Source organism: Bos indicus x Bos taurus, chromosome 7 (genome assembly GCF_003369695.1).
Source record: "Bos indicus x Bos taurus breed Angus x Brahman F1 hybrid chromosome 7, Bos_hybrid_MaternalHap_v2.0, whole genome shotgun sequence".
In the NCBI taxonomy this organism is placed as follows: Eukaryota; Metazoa; Chordata; class Mammalia; order Artiodactyla; family Bovidae; genus Bos; species Bos indicus x Bos taurus.
In genome coordinates, this window is record NC_040082.1 from 48,817,626 (window position 1) to 48,831,075 (window position 13,450).

The window sequence follows — 13,450 nt, forward strand, 5'->3', positions numbered from 1 at the left end:
CATGAGGAGCTGGTGTTGGATGAGCATCCTGTGGGAGAGCTCCAGAAGCATTAGGAAACTGTCCCTTGACAAGGGGTGGCTGTGAGGGGCTGGGAAGAACTCCTGAACCAGATGCACTGGCTAGTCTCAGGAGAGAGGAGTGTCAGCCAGGCCCCAGTGAAGCCCCATGATAGCTGGGCCACTCTGAACTGGAACTGAATTCCAGTCGCCCTCTTGTAAGATGGAGACGCACAGTGTCGCTTACTCATTCATTCTTTTGACACATATTTACTGAACGCCTGCTCTGCACCATCCACTATTTTAAGTCCTGGCAGTACACGGTGAGAGAGAGAGAGAGAGAGAGAGAGAGAGAGAGAGAGAGAGAGAGAAAAGCACCCTGCCCACGTGAAGCTCACGTGTTAGTTGAGATTGACGAAAAATAAATAAATATGTCAGAGGGTGATAAGTGTGATGGAAAAATAATTAAGCAGAAAAGGGAACTGGAGAGTGTGTGTATCATTAGGACAGAAAAAACAGGGGCATTAATACGATGCTATCTTGGAACTTCCCTGGCGGCCCAGTGGTCAGGACTCTGTGGTACCATCGCAGAGTGCATGGCTTCGATCCCTAGTTGGGAAACTAAGATCCCACATACCGTGGCAGTGTGGCAAAAACATATATATGTAGTGCTATCATACATATGTACACACACACACACACACACGTGTAGAGCTGTCTTCTATTTATATGCATATGTATTTCAAGTTTACTATGCTTTGAACTGGACTGCCAGGGAAGTCCCTCAAGTTCCCTATTATGTTGAATTCTCATATGCAATTAAAAATACATACAATCCGTATTAGATGGAAAACTCAGGAACACAAATCCTGCAAGCCCCTGAGATATGTCTTATGCTAACATTCTGATTATTCGATCATTCACCACTTTAGAACCTTCATGTCCTGCTAAGAACCTGTCTACCATTTAGGATTGAGTATTTTTATGGTTCAGTATATAAAAATGCAATTTCACATATTAGCTTTATTTCTTTGAGAAAATTCTTTCCCAAGTTCATTAAGTGGATAGAGGGTCTCCTGTATGTGAAACACATGTTATCCCATGATTTTGAGGATAATAATGATATCCTATGGCTGTGGTGAGGATTAAATAAGTTAATGTGTGTAGATGCTTGTGAAGAGGCAGTTGCTGTTGTTATAACTGTTAAGTTTGTTAAGAGGTGACTGAGGATATAATTAGAACAAGGGCCATCTTTAACTGAACACTGTGTGCTGGGCACCATCCAGGTATATGATATCAAGTATGATCTTGTTTATTTCCCATAACAACTTTATAAAATAGGTACCTACTACTATTCCCATTTAACAGATGGGGAAACAGAGGCTGAGAGAGGATAATCTCTTTTCATGGTCCCAGAGCAGGAAAAAAACCAAGCTGGTACCTGAAAGTTACCTGGCATGCTCATTGATGGGGGAAGGTCCCCCAGGGTTTGAGGAGAGCCATTTTGCACAAAGCCAAAATCTCTTCATAATGGGCCTGGTTCTGCCATGCCCTCTGCACCCCTGGACACAGCCCTTCAATCCTTGGCTTTGGTGACCCCCAGCCATACACACACAGGGCTTGGCTTGGCGTCTCCAAGTGCCCTTCCAGCTCTGAATTTCCCGTGCGTCCTGGTACCCGGGATACTGGGGGCTTGAGTCCATTCCATCGGACACACCAAATCCAGCCTGCTCACCAAGTCAGCCAAGTTCTCTGTGCGTCACGTCTATTTCTGCCCTGCTGGGTTTATAAATATGTGGCCTGGGAACTAGCTTCAGTGGAACCGGAGAGACTGAAGTCATGGCTATAAATACAGGGCAAGGCTGGCTGGGGTTGGGCAGGGGGTGCGACAGAGCCAATGCCAGCCTGGAAGGCCACACCCCAGGGGTCCTGTGAGCAGTCAAGTCTCCTCCGGGACACACAAGAAGATGGAGGCCCAGAGGGGCAAGGATGTGCCCATGGCCACACGGACAGTGAGGTCAGCAGTGGGCCTGGCCCACAAGGCTCCTGATTCTGAGAAGAGGCTGCTCTTTACACCTTCTACTCTGCCCAGGCTCACAAGTCCTCACCTTGCCCTGGGGCTCACCTAGTTTAACAAAAGCAAGATATTATCATTTAAGTTCATAAAATAAACCTCTACTTTTGATAACATATGTTTTTTATGTGTTGGAAATATTGGGGCTTTCAAATGTTTCATTTGAGGAAGTGTTCCATGACTAAAAATTCAGCAAATTGCTACCATATCTGCCTCCCACTCAACAGGACTTCCGTTTCACCATGCGCCTGGGCCCAGCCATGTGCTGGATCCCATTACTGACACAAAAGTCAGTTGTGTGAAGCACTTCCCAACTCTGTGCTCAGTGACATCGCTTTGGTAGCTCGAAGTGAGCTGTGGTGGGAGTCATTACACCATGGATATAGGCAAATGCTAAGAATCAGGGCTTTTTTCCCTCTAGAGTAGTTGTTGTTCAGTCTCTAAGTTGTGTCCCACTCTTTGTGACACCATGGACCACAGCACGCCCGGCTTCCTTGTCCTTCACTGTCTCCCTGAGTTTGATCAAACTCATGCCCATTGAGTCAGTGATGCCATCCAACCATCTCATCCTCTGTCGGCCCTTCTCCTGCTGCCCTCCATCTTTCCCAGCATCAGGGTCTTTTCCAGCGAGTCGGCTCTTCAGGTGGCCAAAGTATTGGAGCTTCAGCATCAGTCCTTCCAATGAGTATTCAGGGTTAATTTCCTTTAGGATTGACTGGATTGATCTCCTTGCTTCCAAGAGACTCTCAAGAGTCTCTTCCAACACCATAGTTCAAAAGCATCAGCTCTTCAGTGCTCAGCCTTCTTTATGGTCCAACTCTCACATCTATATATGACTACTGGAAAAATCATAGTTTTGACTATACAGACCTTTGTAAGCAAAGTAATGTCTCTGCTTTTTAATACACTGTCTAGGTTTGTCATAACTTTTCTTTCAAGGAGGCAAGTGTCTTTTAGTTTCATGGCTGCAGTCACTGTCCAGTGATTTTGTTAAACATTTAACTGTACACCACTGGCTAAGACCATTGCTGGTAAACCCCTAGACAGCCTGTTTGCTGGCTGTCTGAACTTGGGCTGGTTATTTTACCTCTGTGAGCTTCTTTCCGTCTGTAAAGTGGGAACTATAACCACACCTGCACCCTAGCTACTGTGAGAATTAGATGAGCTGGTGCCCCAAAGGGTTAGCACAACAGTTTCCAAACTTGTCTGCCTGATAGATCAGGCAGATAGGATCTTTTACATATCCCAGAGCCCTGGCCACACCCTAGGCCAATTTGATGACAACCTTTGAGGCTTGGTAGGTTTTGAAATTTAGGTTTGGGAACCACTCTGCCAGTGCTCAGCAACTATCCAGGGATCTCAGAGGAATGGGGACCATGCTGACCCCTTATCCTTATTCCATTTAACTCATGGGGTCTCATGGAAAAACAACTTTAAAAATGGTGGGGATTTGTTTGATTGTTCTGTGTAAAGGCCTAGTCTGCCTAAGACATACAGGAGGTGCTACAGAAGGTGTGGTCCTTCCAAGGACCCAGAAAGAGGGGCCTTTGCACTCTCCCTTCCAGATGTGACCCTGGCTACCCCACATACCACGGCAGACGGACCACAGGCTTACAAACCCCAAGGAGGCCTCACTTCATGTGGTTCTCAGCTGGGGAGATGGAGACCTCAGCCTGGTTCTTCCCTCCCATCCTAGAGAGAATGAGGCTGGTTCTTCTCGACCTACAGGCCAAGGGCTCACACAAGTTGGCTTAGCCTGGGAGACATCAAGCTGCTGGCTGGAAGGACTCACATTAAGAATAGAAACAGCAGTGCTTATGCCAAGGGCTTGGGGCCTCAGCCCAGCTTCCCCCTGGACCATCACCAACAACAAGCAATGATAAAAATAATCATCATAGTGCCTGACATTTATTGGCTGCTTCCTATGCTCTAGGATATAGCACAGCAAGCACCTTGAAAGGCAGTCTAGTATTCGGTTGTGAGGTCCAGTACGGTGGCCACTAGTCACAAGGGCTGCTTAGCTTTGGAAATGTGATGAGTTCAGATTAAGCTGTACTCTAATATTCACCAAATTTGCAAGACTTAGAACCCAATGAAGAATGTAAAGTGTCTCATGAATGACTTTTTTAGATTAATTACATGCTAAAATGATACTATTTTGGATTCAAGTGGGTGTATTATTAAGATAAATTTCTCAGGTTCCTTTTTTCCCACCTTTTTTTTTTTTTTTAGTGTGGCTTTTAGAAAATGTTACATATGTGCTTGCATTTATTTCAATGGACAGCACTGGTATCAGGTTGGGAGGGCAGGCTCTCTAGGGCCACACTCCTGGGCTTTGAATTGTGTTCTGTGTTCTACCACTTACCAACTGTGAGAACTTGGCAAGTTATACAACTCCCCATGCCTCGGTTTCCTTATCTGTCAAACTAGGATAATAATAGTACCTGCCTCTTGTGGATTTAATATGCCTGGCACAGAGAAAGTACTCAGTAAAAATGAGCTATCGGGGGACTACCTGACCCTGGGCTGAGTGATACCCTTGGGTCATCTCTTACCTCATCGGTGCTGAGCTCCCTGTCACTGGCGGTAAATAAGCAGAGCCTGGAAACTCCTTGGCAGGCTGCTCTTGAGGGAGTCCCCAAGCTGAATGGGGTAGGAGAGACACTGGTGAAAAGATCTTTGAAGATGATTCCCAGCATGACACTGCATTATGCTGCTCTTTGCCCCTTGCTTCCCTAGAGGAGGAAATGGCAACCCACTCCAGTATCCTTGCCTGCAAAATCTCACGGACAGAGGAGCCTGGCGGGCTACAGAGTCGCAAAGAGTTGGAGGCGACTGAACACACTTATGCCCCTTGCTTAATGCTCTCTGTTCACCCTCTCTTACTCAACATGTCTTCCTTTCCTTTCACAAATCTTCACTCAACCCAATTGAATGTAATAAATGCTTTTAAGTGCCATGAAAAGCCAGCCCTGTGCAGGACACTGGGGATATCAGAGGGAGAGCAGATGTGGTTCCTGCCACTCAGGAGTCTAGCGTGGGCAGAAGGGCATGAGACAGGGGCGTGAACAGCTATAATACAAGGTGGCAGGTGACAAGGGTCACAAGGGCCTCAATCTCTCTGAGCCTCAGTTTCCCCATCTGTAAAATGGGGTCAATGATAGCACGACCTTCTAGGCACTGTTGTGAGGATGAAATGAGATGATGCAAGAGAAGCACTTTGCCCTGTGCCTGGCACATGGACAGGCTTGGGAAGTGTTGGTTGTTACTCTGGCTCCACAAGGGCTGGCATCATGTGAGTTTTACTCTCCATTCATTTATTCAGCAAGCAGGGTTTTTTGTTTTTTAATTTTTGGCCGCCCCACAAGGCATAGGGAATCCTAGTTCTTTGACCAGGGATTGAACCCGCTCCCCTTGAAGTAGAATTGCAGAGTCCTAAGCAGGAAACCCCTGGCAAGCAGTTTTTAAACACACCCTATGAGCCTGGACTGCTGTTGGATCTGGGAGTACAGTGGGGGCTTGGATAGGTCGAGAGCAGGGCAGGGTGGCGCAGGGAAGACAGACAGTAAGCCATCAGATGAATAAATAAACCAAGTATTTTCAAAAATGAGAAGTGATCTGTAGAGGACAGAGGGAGGAAGTTCACCCCCTACTCTAGCGCAGCTGCTATCGCACCCCTAGGTGCCAGTGTAACGCCTGCACCCAGGGGGTGCTCAATAAATGCATGTTGAGCAGACCTCAAATCTGAGGCCCTGTGGACGGAGGAAAAGAGTGGACTGGTTCTGCTTGGGAGCCTTCCCTGGGGAGAACCAGACTTTTGGTCCACCAATGACCTCACAGGCTAGGGAGGCAGGAACCAGGGCTGGAGGTCTGGGTTCAAGCTAGGGTTATGATCTGCCATCTTGTCCAAGCCACTGACTTCAGGCAAACCCTTTCTCCTCCGTTGCCTCCATTCACCCACCCCTCCATAAAGGGTGCTGCCCAGGGGTTCCTCCCTCCCTGTGGATTACCCTGTTGGAGACTCTGTCCTCATCCTGGGGGTCCATGGGGCAGGGGCAGGAGTTGAGGCCCTGGAGAGACCAGGGGAGCGGGTGTGCTCAGGACTCCTGGGGACCCCTTCCCTTCAGCACAACCTGTTGAAAGAGCTGGAGTCAGGAGACACTGATCTTGGCCTCTTTCACTCAGGCCTCCCACTTTGGCCTGTACATCTTCAGTGTCAGAGGCCTCACTTTCCAGAGGGGCGGCTCATTCATTCCATCTTTAGGGTCCCTTTTCTAGAGAGGTGAAATCTCCCCACACTCTATCCTACTGAGCTTAACCCCATCCTCTGAGTATTTTCTATTCTCTCCCTCAGGCTAAACTTCAGTCCCTTCAACTGTTTCATACAGGAAAGAATTTCTGACCCCTTCCAGCCTGTTGACCCTCCTCTACCGTCAGCCTATCTGTCAGATTCTCAGAACTAACATGACCACAATAAACCAGGAAAATCAAACCAGCACAGATTATGGCAAGACCATTACCTCCTTCATTCTGGGCATTCTATCTTTATTAATGCAGCCTAACAGGAGAAAGGAACGGTAGAGAATGAGATGGTTAGAGAGCATCACTGACTCTATAGACATGAATCTGAGCAAACTCCAAGAGATACTGGAGGACAGAGGACCCTGGCAGGCTATTGTTCATAGGATCGCAGAGCCAGACATAAACATCAGAGCAACCGAACAACATCAGATTAACTTCCCCCCTTCAACAGTTATATCTCTGCTGGATTATATTATCCATACGGTTCACAAAGACGTCACTAAGCTGCTGCTATTTTTCTGCCACATTTCCCACACCCTGGACCTGTGCAGTTGGCATTTTGAGCCCAGTAGAGGACTCTGATATATGTATATATATCTTAGTTTGATTCTCGACTGAAAGGATTCTCAGTGAGTGGTGGAGCCAAGGTGAAAGAAAATAATAAGCCCCCCAACACACACACACACACACACACACACGAAAAATGAAATAAAATAATGGAAGGGAAACATGTTTTGTCAACAGGCATCCAGAGCTATCATTAAGGGAGCTCAGGACACACTTGTTGAGGCAGTGGCTGGCTGGCTGAACCATGTGAGGGTGAGAGATGCGGGATGGTAAGGTCTAGGAGGCAGACTGAGTGTCAGGGGTCAGGCAGGTGACTGCACGGAGCTGTGGCAGGGATGCTGGTAGAAGAGGCCTGAGGGCACTGAGTATGATGTGAGAGTCTGTGTTGCCCCGACCCCCTGCCTTTCCTCCCGCTAAGCCTTGCTCAGCACACAGACATCCAGCCCCGAGCCTCCACTCTTCTGTGCCCTCTCTTCCCAGGGCCTGAGAAAAGGGCAGCAGCACACTGCCAGTCACGTGGTGTGGACCGTGGGGGTGAGCGTGCTGGTCTCAGGGCCTGGCACAGAGCCAGGGCTTTAGTGCCCTCAGAGTCAGTGAGGGGCACCATGTTCCGGGCCCTGCTGCTCCGAGACCACTTTCCCATCTGTACCCCAGGGCTAATTACAGTGCCTGCCTTGTGGAGTGGCTGTGAGGCTTAAACAAGTTTATCCAAGTAAGGAGCTTAGAGCTCAGGGTAAGTGCATGGGAGGTGTTACTGTAATTGCAGCGAAGGGCTGAGCTGTGCATGTTGTGGGGTGAGAGGAGCGAGGTGGTTAAGCTGGAAGATGCTATGGAAACCCTCCGTCCCCAGCACCCACCCTCACCTCAGACCTTCTGTGCCCTGTATCTGTGCATGTGTCTATGTGCCTTGTGTGTGTTTGTGAATATGTGTGTGTCTGTGTCTGTATGTATGCGTGTGTGTGAGTGTGTGTGTGTGTCTGCACACACAAATATGTCTGTGTGTGTGCGTGTCTATATGCCTGGATATCCGTATCTGTGTATGTGTGTGTGTGTGCGTGAGTGTGCACACACCCCGTGTGGCGGGGGTTGTTGGAGTCTGTCTGCAGAACGGCTGGGAGTGGCCCGGGAGGTGGCTCCGCCAGACCAAACAACCCCAGCGCTCGGAGCTCCAGGCTTTTCTCTGAGTCTGTTTGCTTTCTTTCTCTCCTTTCCGGTTCTCCTTCAACCGGTTCCCGCTTCCAGGCAGCAGAGCTGGAAGGAGGCCCTGGCAGGGTCGGCACAGGGCCTCCCCAGCTCCCTCTCCCCGCAGGGTTCCCACCCTCTCGCCTCCACCCCTCCAGTTCCTGCCTCGGCCCCACTTGGACCCCACACAGGCCCCTTTCCTTCTTGAAGCCTCACTTTTCCGTTTCCTCCTTTCTCTCGAGACCCTTCAGGTGGGAAGCCTGCCCCACAGCCCTGCTGGCAGGGACAGGAGCCCTGTTGCTGCCCACCCTCCGCCCGGGGACGGGCCAGAGCTCCAGAAGGTGGTGTGCATGGCAGGTTCTGAAACCGTCTAGGGGGATGCCTTCCCCGGGCTGTGGAGCCTCTGGCCACCTGGCCTTCCTACTCCCGGCGCCTTGGCCCTGACCAGGCATGAGTGGGACAATTTGAAGTGAAGATTTTGAGGGACCTGGCCTCAGGCCTCCAGGTTCCTTCTCTGCTAGAGCAGTGTTCTCTGGGCACCTGCTACTCACTGGGAGTTCTAGGTTGGCCTGTTTAATCGCCATGGCTGTCCCACAAGGTTGGTAGGTGTTATCCGTGGCCCAGCTTTACAGAGCGTGAAGGAAGGTGCCGGAAGGTTCAGAGCCAGGGAGCCAGGCCTGGGGGAGCCCGTGCTCTTCCCTCGTCTCGCTGCTCGCGCCCTGTGTCCCCTGCCCTCCGTGGAGTGGCAGTGCCATTTCCTCCCTAGGTCAGACCTGATACCTTGGAGATGCTATTTATTGAGTGCTGGGTACAGTGTGTGCCAGGCCTTCTGTGCCATCACCCCCGACTCCTTGTGACAGTCCATGTTACAGATCAGGAAAGTCGAGCTGAGAGAGATGCAGGGGCCTGGACTTCTGCTGTGGTAGAAGAGCTCAGGGTCACCTGATCCCTTTCTTTTTTTCCTCACCCAAGAACAAACTTGAGCTTTCTTTTGCCTTCTGTCAATATTATCAGTAGATCTGGGTTTGACTGCTTTGTCACTGCTTCATACCCTGTGTGCAGCAAACCCAGGAAAAACAAGATGAAATCTAAGGAAGCAGGGCTCTCGGGCATCCCTGTGGGTAGATAAGCTACAACAAGTTTAACTACAATTCTCTCCTTCCATCCGAATCCATGGCTGAGTCCACCATGGGAATATGTTTAAGCACAAGGTGGTCATATAAACAGTTTCATTTTCCAGATGAGAATGTTTCCTTAGGAAGAAGTTGCTCTTTAAGCCCATGTCCTCCCTGCTAATCAGGGCCACCTCCCACTCCCAGGCCGGGCTGATCTCTCTGTAACGATGCCCATAAAACTGTCCAGGTTTCCGTTTGCCCTTGGTCTTGGGCGTAGCTGCTGGTCATTCTCAAGGCCACTGAAAGTCACTTAGAATGTGATAAGTTCCACAAGCAGGAACTTTGGCCATGACCTCGGCCAGCTGCTTCCCCAGGGTTTGAGATAGCTAGTCCAGCCCCCAAGGGAACCTGGGCCCAAGGAGTGTGGATGACTACATGTGGTCCATCCTTGCTCAGGGAGCTCCTCCCCAAACTCGCATGATTTGTCCCCCACTTTCCCTGGGAAAGCACTTTTGTAGAGGAACAAGAGGGCTTCTTCAGTGGCTCAGCAGTAAAGAATCCACCTGCATTGCAGGAGACACAGGAGATGTGGCTTCAATCCCTGGGTTGGGAAGATCCTCTGAAAGAGGGCATGGTAACCCACTCGAGGATTCTTGCCTAGAAAAATCCCATGGACAGAGGAGCCTGGTGGGCTATAGTCCATGGGGTTGCAAAGAGTCAGACATTACTGAAGTGACTGAGCACACACGCATGCAGGCGTGCATGCAGAGGAACAAGAACCCTCTAGAGGCAGATGGATGTTGGTCCATCCCAGGGCAGAACTAGAAAATTACTTCAGCCTCTTGAGGTCAGTAGGCACACTAAGGCCCCAGATGGTCAGGGCGCTTGCCCTGGGCTCCTTCCTCCGCACCTGCTGCCTCCCCAAGAAGGGGCCATGCATTCATCCCCACAAGGATGCCATCCATATCCGTGAGCCCTCTGAATGCCCTCCTCCCACTGCAGGATGACACAAGACAGGCAGTCTGGGGAGGTGAACTTCCTGCATCAGGGCGATGTGCGCTAGCCTGGAGGGCTGGTGATGAGACAAATCACCAGTGAAAATCCATGGAAAAGGAGGCATCATCATGAGTAACAATAGCAGCAACAGGGAGTCTTCCAGGGGCTGAGGGTGGAGATGAGGGAGTACATCCTCAGTGATACCAGCTCCAACCAGCCCAGCCTGGAGAGGTGACGGTGCCCTGCCATGGGAGGGGCTGCCCACACCCCCACACCCTCCCAGGGCACCTCTCCTGGGCCAGCCCTGGGTTGGCACATAAAATGCAGCCAAATGGCTGGGGAGCTGGGGCTGAATGGCAGGAAAGGCTGAAGCTAGGGCGGCCCCTCGCCTACCCACCCATCCTGATGATTCAGTGCAAGGCTGAGGCCAGACAAAGCACTTGAAAATGTCAGTCAGGGAACAATCTCTTTCCCCAACTCCCTGCCTCTGACCTTGGGCACGCAGCCTCAACCTCAGATGGGCTGATCTTTTTTCCAGATCTGCCAATTCCATTTGCAGTCCCTTCCTACACAACATAACACAACACTACACGACACACACACACACACACACACATACACACTCTCTCTCTCCTCCCAACCCTCCCCGCAAGGTGACAACTGAACTTTTTACTCCAATCACGGAATTTCAGGGCTGCTAATTTGTGGAGGCCAAAAAATGATCTACTTGGCAGATCACATTTTAGATCCTGGATAACCAGAATCCACACTCTCATGAACATTAAAAATGGTAGAAACATAAAGAGAGTCTGTTGCCAAAATGGACAGGACCCCAGGGATCTCCTAGCAATCCTGTCTTCATTCATTTGGGTGGTTTATATTTTTCTTTAAATCCACTCCCTGGTTTGGATTTTATATATTTTCCCCTAATGGGGGGGGGGGGGTATAAATAACACACAACCTTTGTTAAAATGAAAACTGGCAGTCCCCATGGCACCATCTCCAAGCGGCCAATGCTGTGCACACCACACTCTGGGAAATACTACTTTGGTCTACACTTGCTGTTGGGAGGATGGGGAACTGAAGCCCAGAGTTAGGAGGAAGCCCATCTAACATCCAGAGCAGGGCAATGGCAGGGTCACCCCCAGAACCCAGAGCCCAGCTCCCACCAAGGCTTGCTCTTTTGGAAGAGAAGACTCAGGTCACAGGGCCCCCGGCAGGGGGTTGCCCCTATTTGCCGCAGAATCTAGGTGTAGCCGTTCTCCAAGGAGCCCTTGTCCCAGTCATCCCCTGACCCCTGCCGGTTGGGGCAGCCCCATTCTGTCCTCCTGGTGCCATGAGCAAGCTCTCCCCTATCTTGGGCTTGGTTTCCTCACTTCCCAGGGCTACAGTGAAGGTGCCACGTTCCTGGAGGCAAGCACTCTGAAAAAGATGAAGGTGGACGAGGGAGAAGAGCCTGTTGTCAGCCCCTTGCTCTATGCCTCAGCCTTTCTCCCTGGGAAATGGGCAGAAGTGGTGCAGGTGTGAGGGGACTGAGTTGGGCTAGAGGCAAAAGGAAGGAGGATGGTGACTACAGAGTACAGCAGAGAAGGACCACCACCAGCTCAGCCCGGCTGTCTCCTCATCCCCGGAGGACCCTCCTAGGGGGCAGCCAGCAGGGTCCCAGGTGCTGAGTGTTAGGTAGGAGTCTGCCCAGGATTCAGGCCACAGGAGGCCACGGGGAGACTCATTTGGTCCTGCGAGCAGACACCCCACCAACCTGCAGATATGCTTATACACACACACACACACACACACTGCCCACCCGCCCATGCAATGTGAACACACACACAACTCATGCATCGCGCACACTCTTGTACACATGCAAATGACCCCGAACCTCCCTACCCCCAGCCATCCCTGGGCACACAGTGGGGGCCAGCCTGCATCTCTCCTCCCCCCAGTCCCCAGCCCCAGGCCTGGCGGCTTCTCTGTCCCGCTGCCTGGGAGACACATGTGGTTTCAGTTAGCAGCAGAGCGGGCATTTCCGTCCCAGACATCAGGGCCCTGCCAGGCCCTGGCCCCAAGGGCGCCCACAAGAGGGGCCACCTTGGCCCCCATCCCTCCACTGGCCATCCCAGCAGCCCCAGAGGCCCCTCTCCCCAGGAAGACCCTGCTCTCGTCCTCCATGGTCTCCACCTCACCTGGAGCCGAATCCGTACCCTCTCTCATGGGGACTGCTGTGCCCAGGCTCCAGCCACGGCTGCCCGCCTGCCTCCTCACTCCCGCTCTGTCTCGAGCAGGCTGAGCGGGATGGGAGGAGGGCAGGGTGTCAGGGGGGCGGGCGGGAGGGAGGGGAGGGGGCGTGTGGAAATGAAACTTTAATAACAGAGCCCCTTTTGTTTCCGAGCATATGGGATATTTCATACATACTGAAGACATTAGCCGTCTATATTTTTAAGGGCTCGGGCTAAAGGATGAATAAATACAGCCCATATTCTGCTCGGCAAACACGCACAAGAGTGCTGACTTCTGGAGCATTTCAAAACCCAAAGAAAAAACCCCCGGTGACACCGGACACTTAAAAGTAAATATGTTTCCCAAACCCCAGGCTCGCCTTGCCCCCTCTCACAGACACCTGGGGGCCTCCCACTGCCCTCCTTCCACCGTCTACTCTGCAGCAAGAAGAGCAAGGCCCTGGGGTCCAGCTCCCATCTCAAGTCTCTTTCCCAGCACCCCCAGCCCCCAGCAGGATCCCAGAGTGTCAGCGTCCCCACAGAGCTTGGAAATCTTTGCCCTCCTCATGGCCCCCAGAAAGGGGCAGGGACTTGCCTGAGGTCACACAGCAAATCAGGAGCTTGAGCCAAGGGGCAGTGCCTTCTTCTTTCATCAGGAGGGATCCCCCACTTCCCCAAGTCAGGCTGGGGGTGGGGAGACCCCAGAGGGAGGGCTGAGGTATGGGCTGGGAGAATGCCCGCCTGCCTTTTCCACTAGAGAGCTGTTCTGGGCACCCATCCAGGGGAGACGTCAGTTGGGCTGGAAACTGGGCCGGCCCCAGGAAATCCCCTTCAGGCTGGCAGATCCCAACAGGCCTGGAGACCTCAGGTGAGGGAGCCTCCCTCCCTGATAGCTTGGCTCCCAGCTCCCTTGTGCCTTCCATCTGTCCCCTTTGAAAAAAAAAAACAGAGGCCCAGAGAGGGTCAGTTCCTGACCAAGGTCACACAGCAAGATGATGACA

At 51.4% G+C, this 13,450-nt stretch overlaps 1 protein-coding gene across 2 annotated transcripts in view; it reads right to left on the minus strand.

Moving 5' to 3' along the window:
* SYNPO (synaptopodin) overlaps window positions 1–13,205 on the minus strand; it is a 57,747-nt gene extending 44,542 nt beyond the window's left edge. The window contains exon 1 of one of the 2 annotated variants that reach the window (XM_027545938.1): window positions 13,045–13,205. The gene's annotated coding sequence lies outside the window, so the exon portion shown is untranslated. Of the gene's footprint in view, window positions 1–12,416; window positions 12,684–13,044 lie in introns of those variants that run through there. The other variant, XM_027545937.1, reaches the window with a different exon arrangement.
* Between the last annotated feature and the right edge of the window lie 245 nt (window positions 13,206–13,450).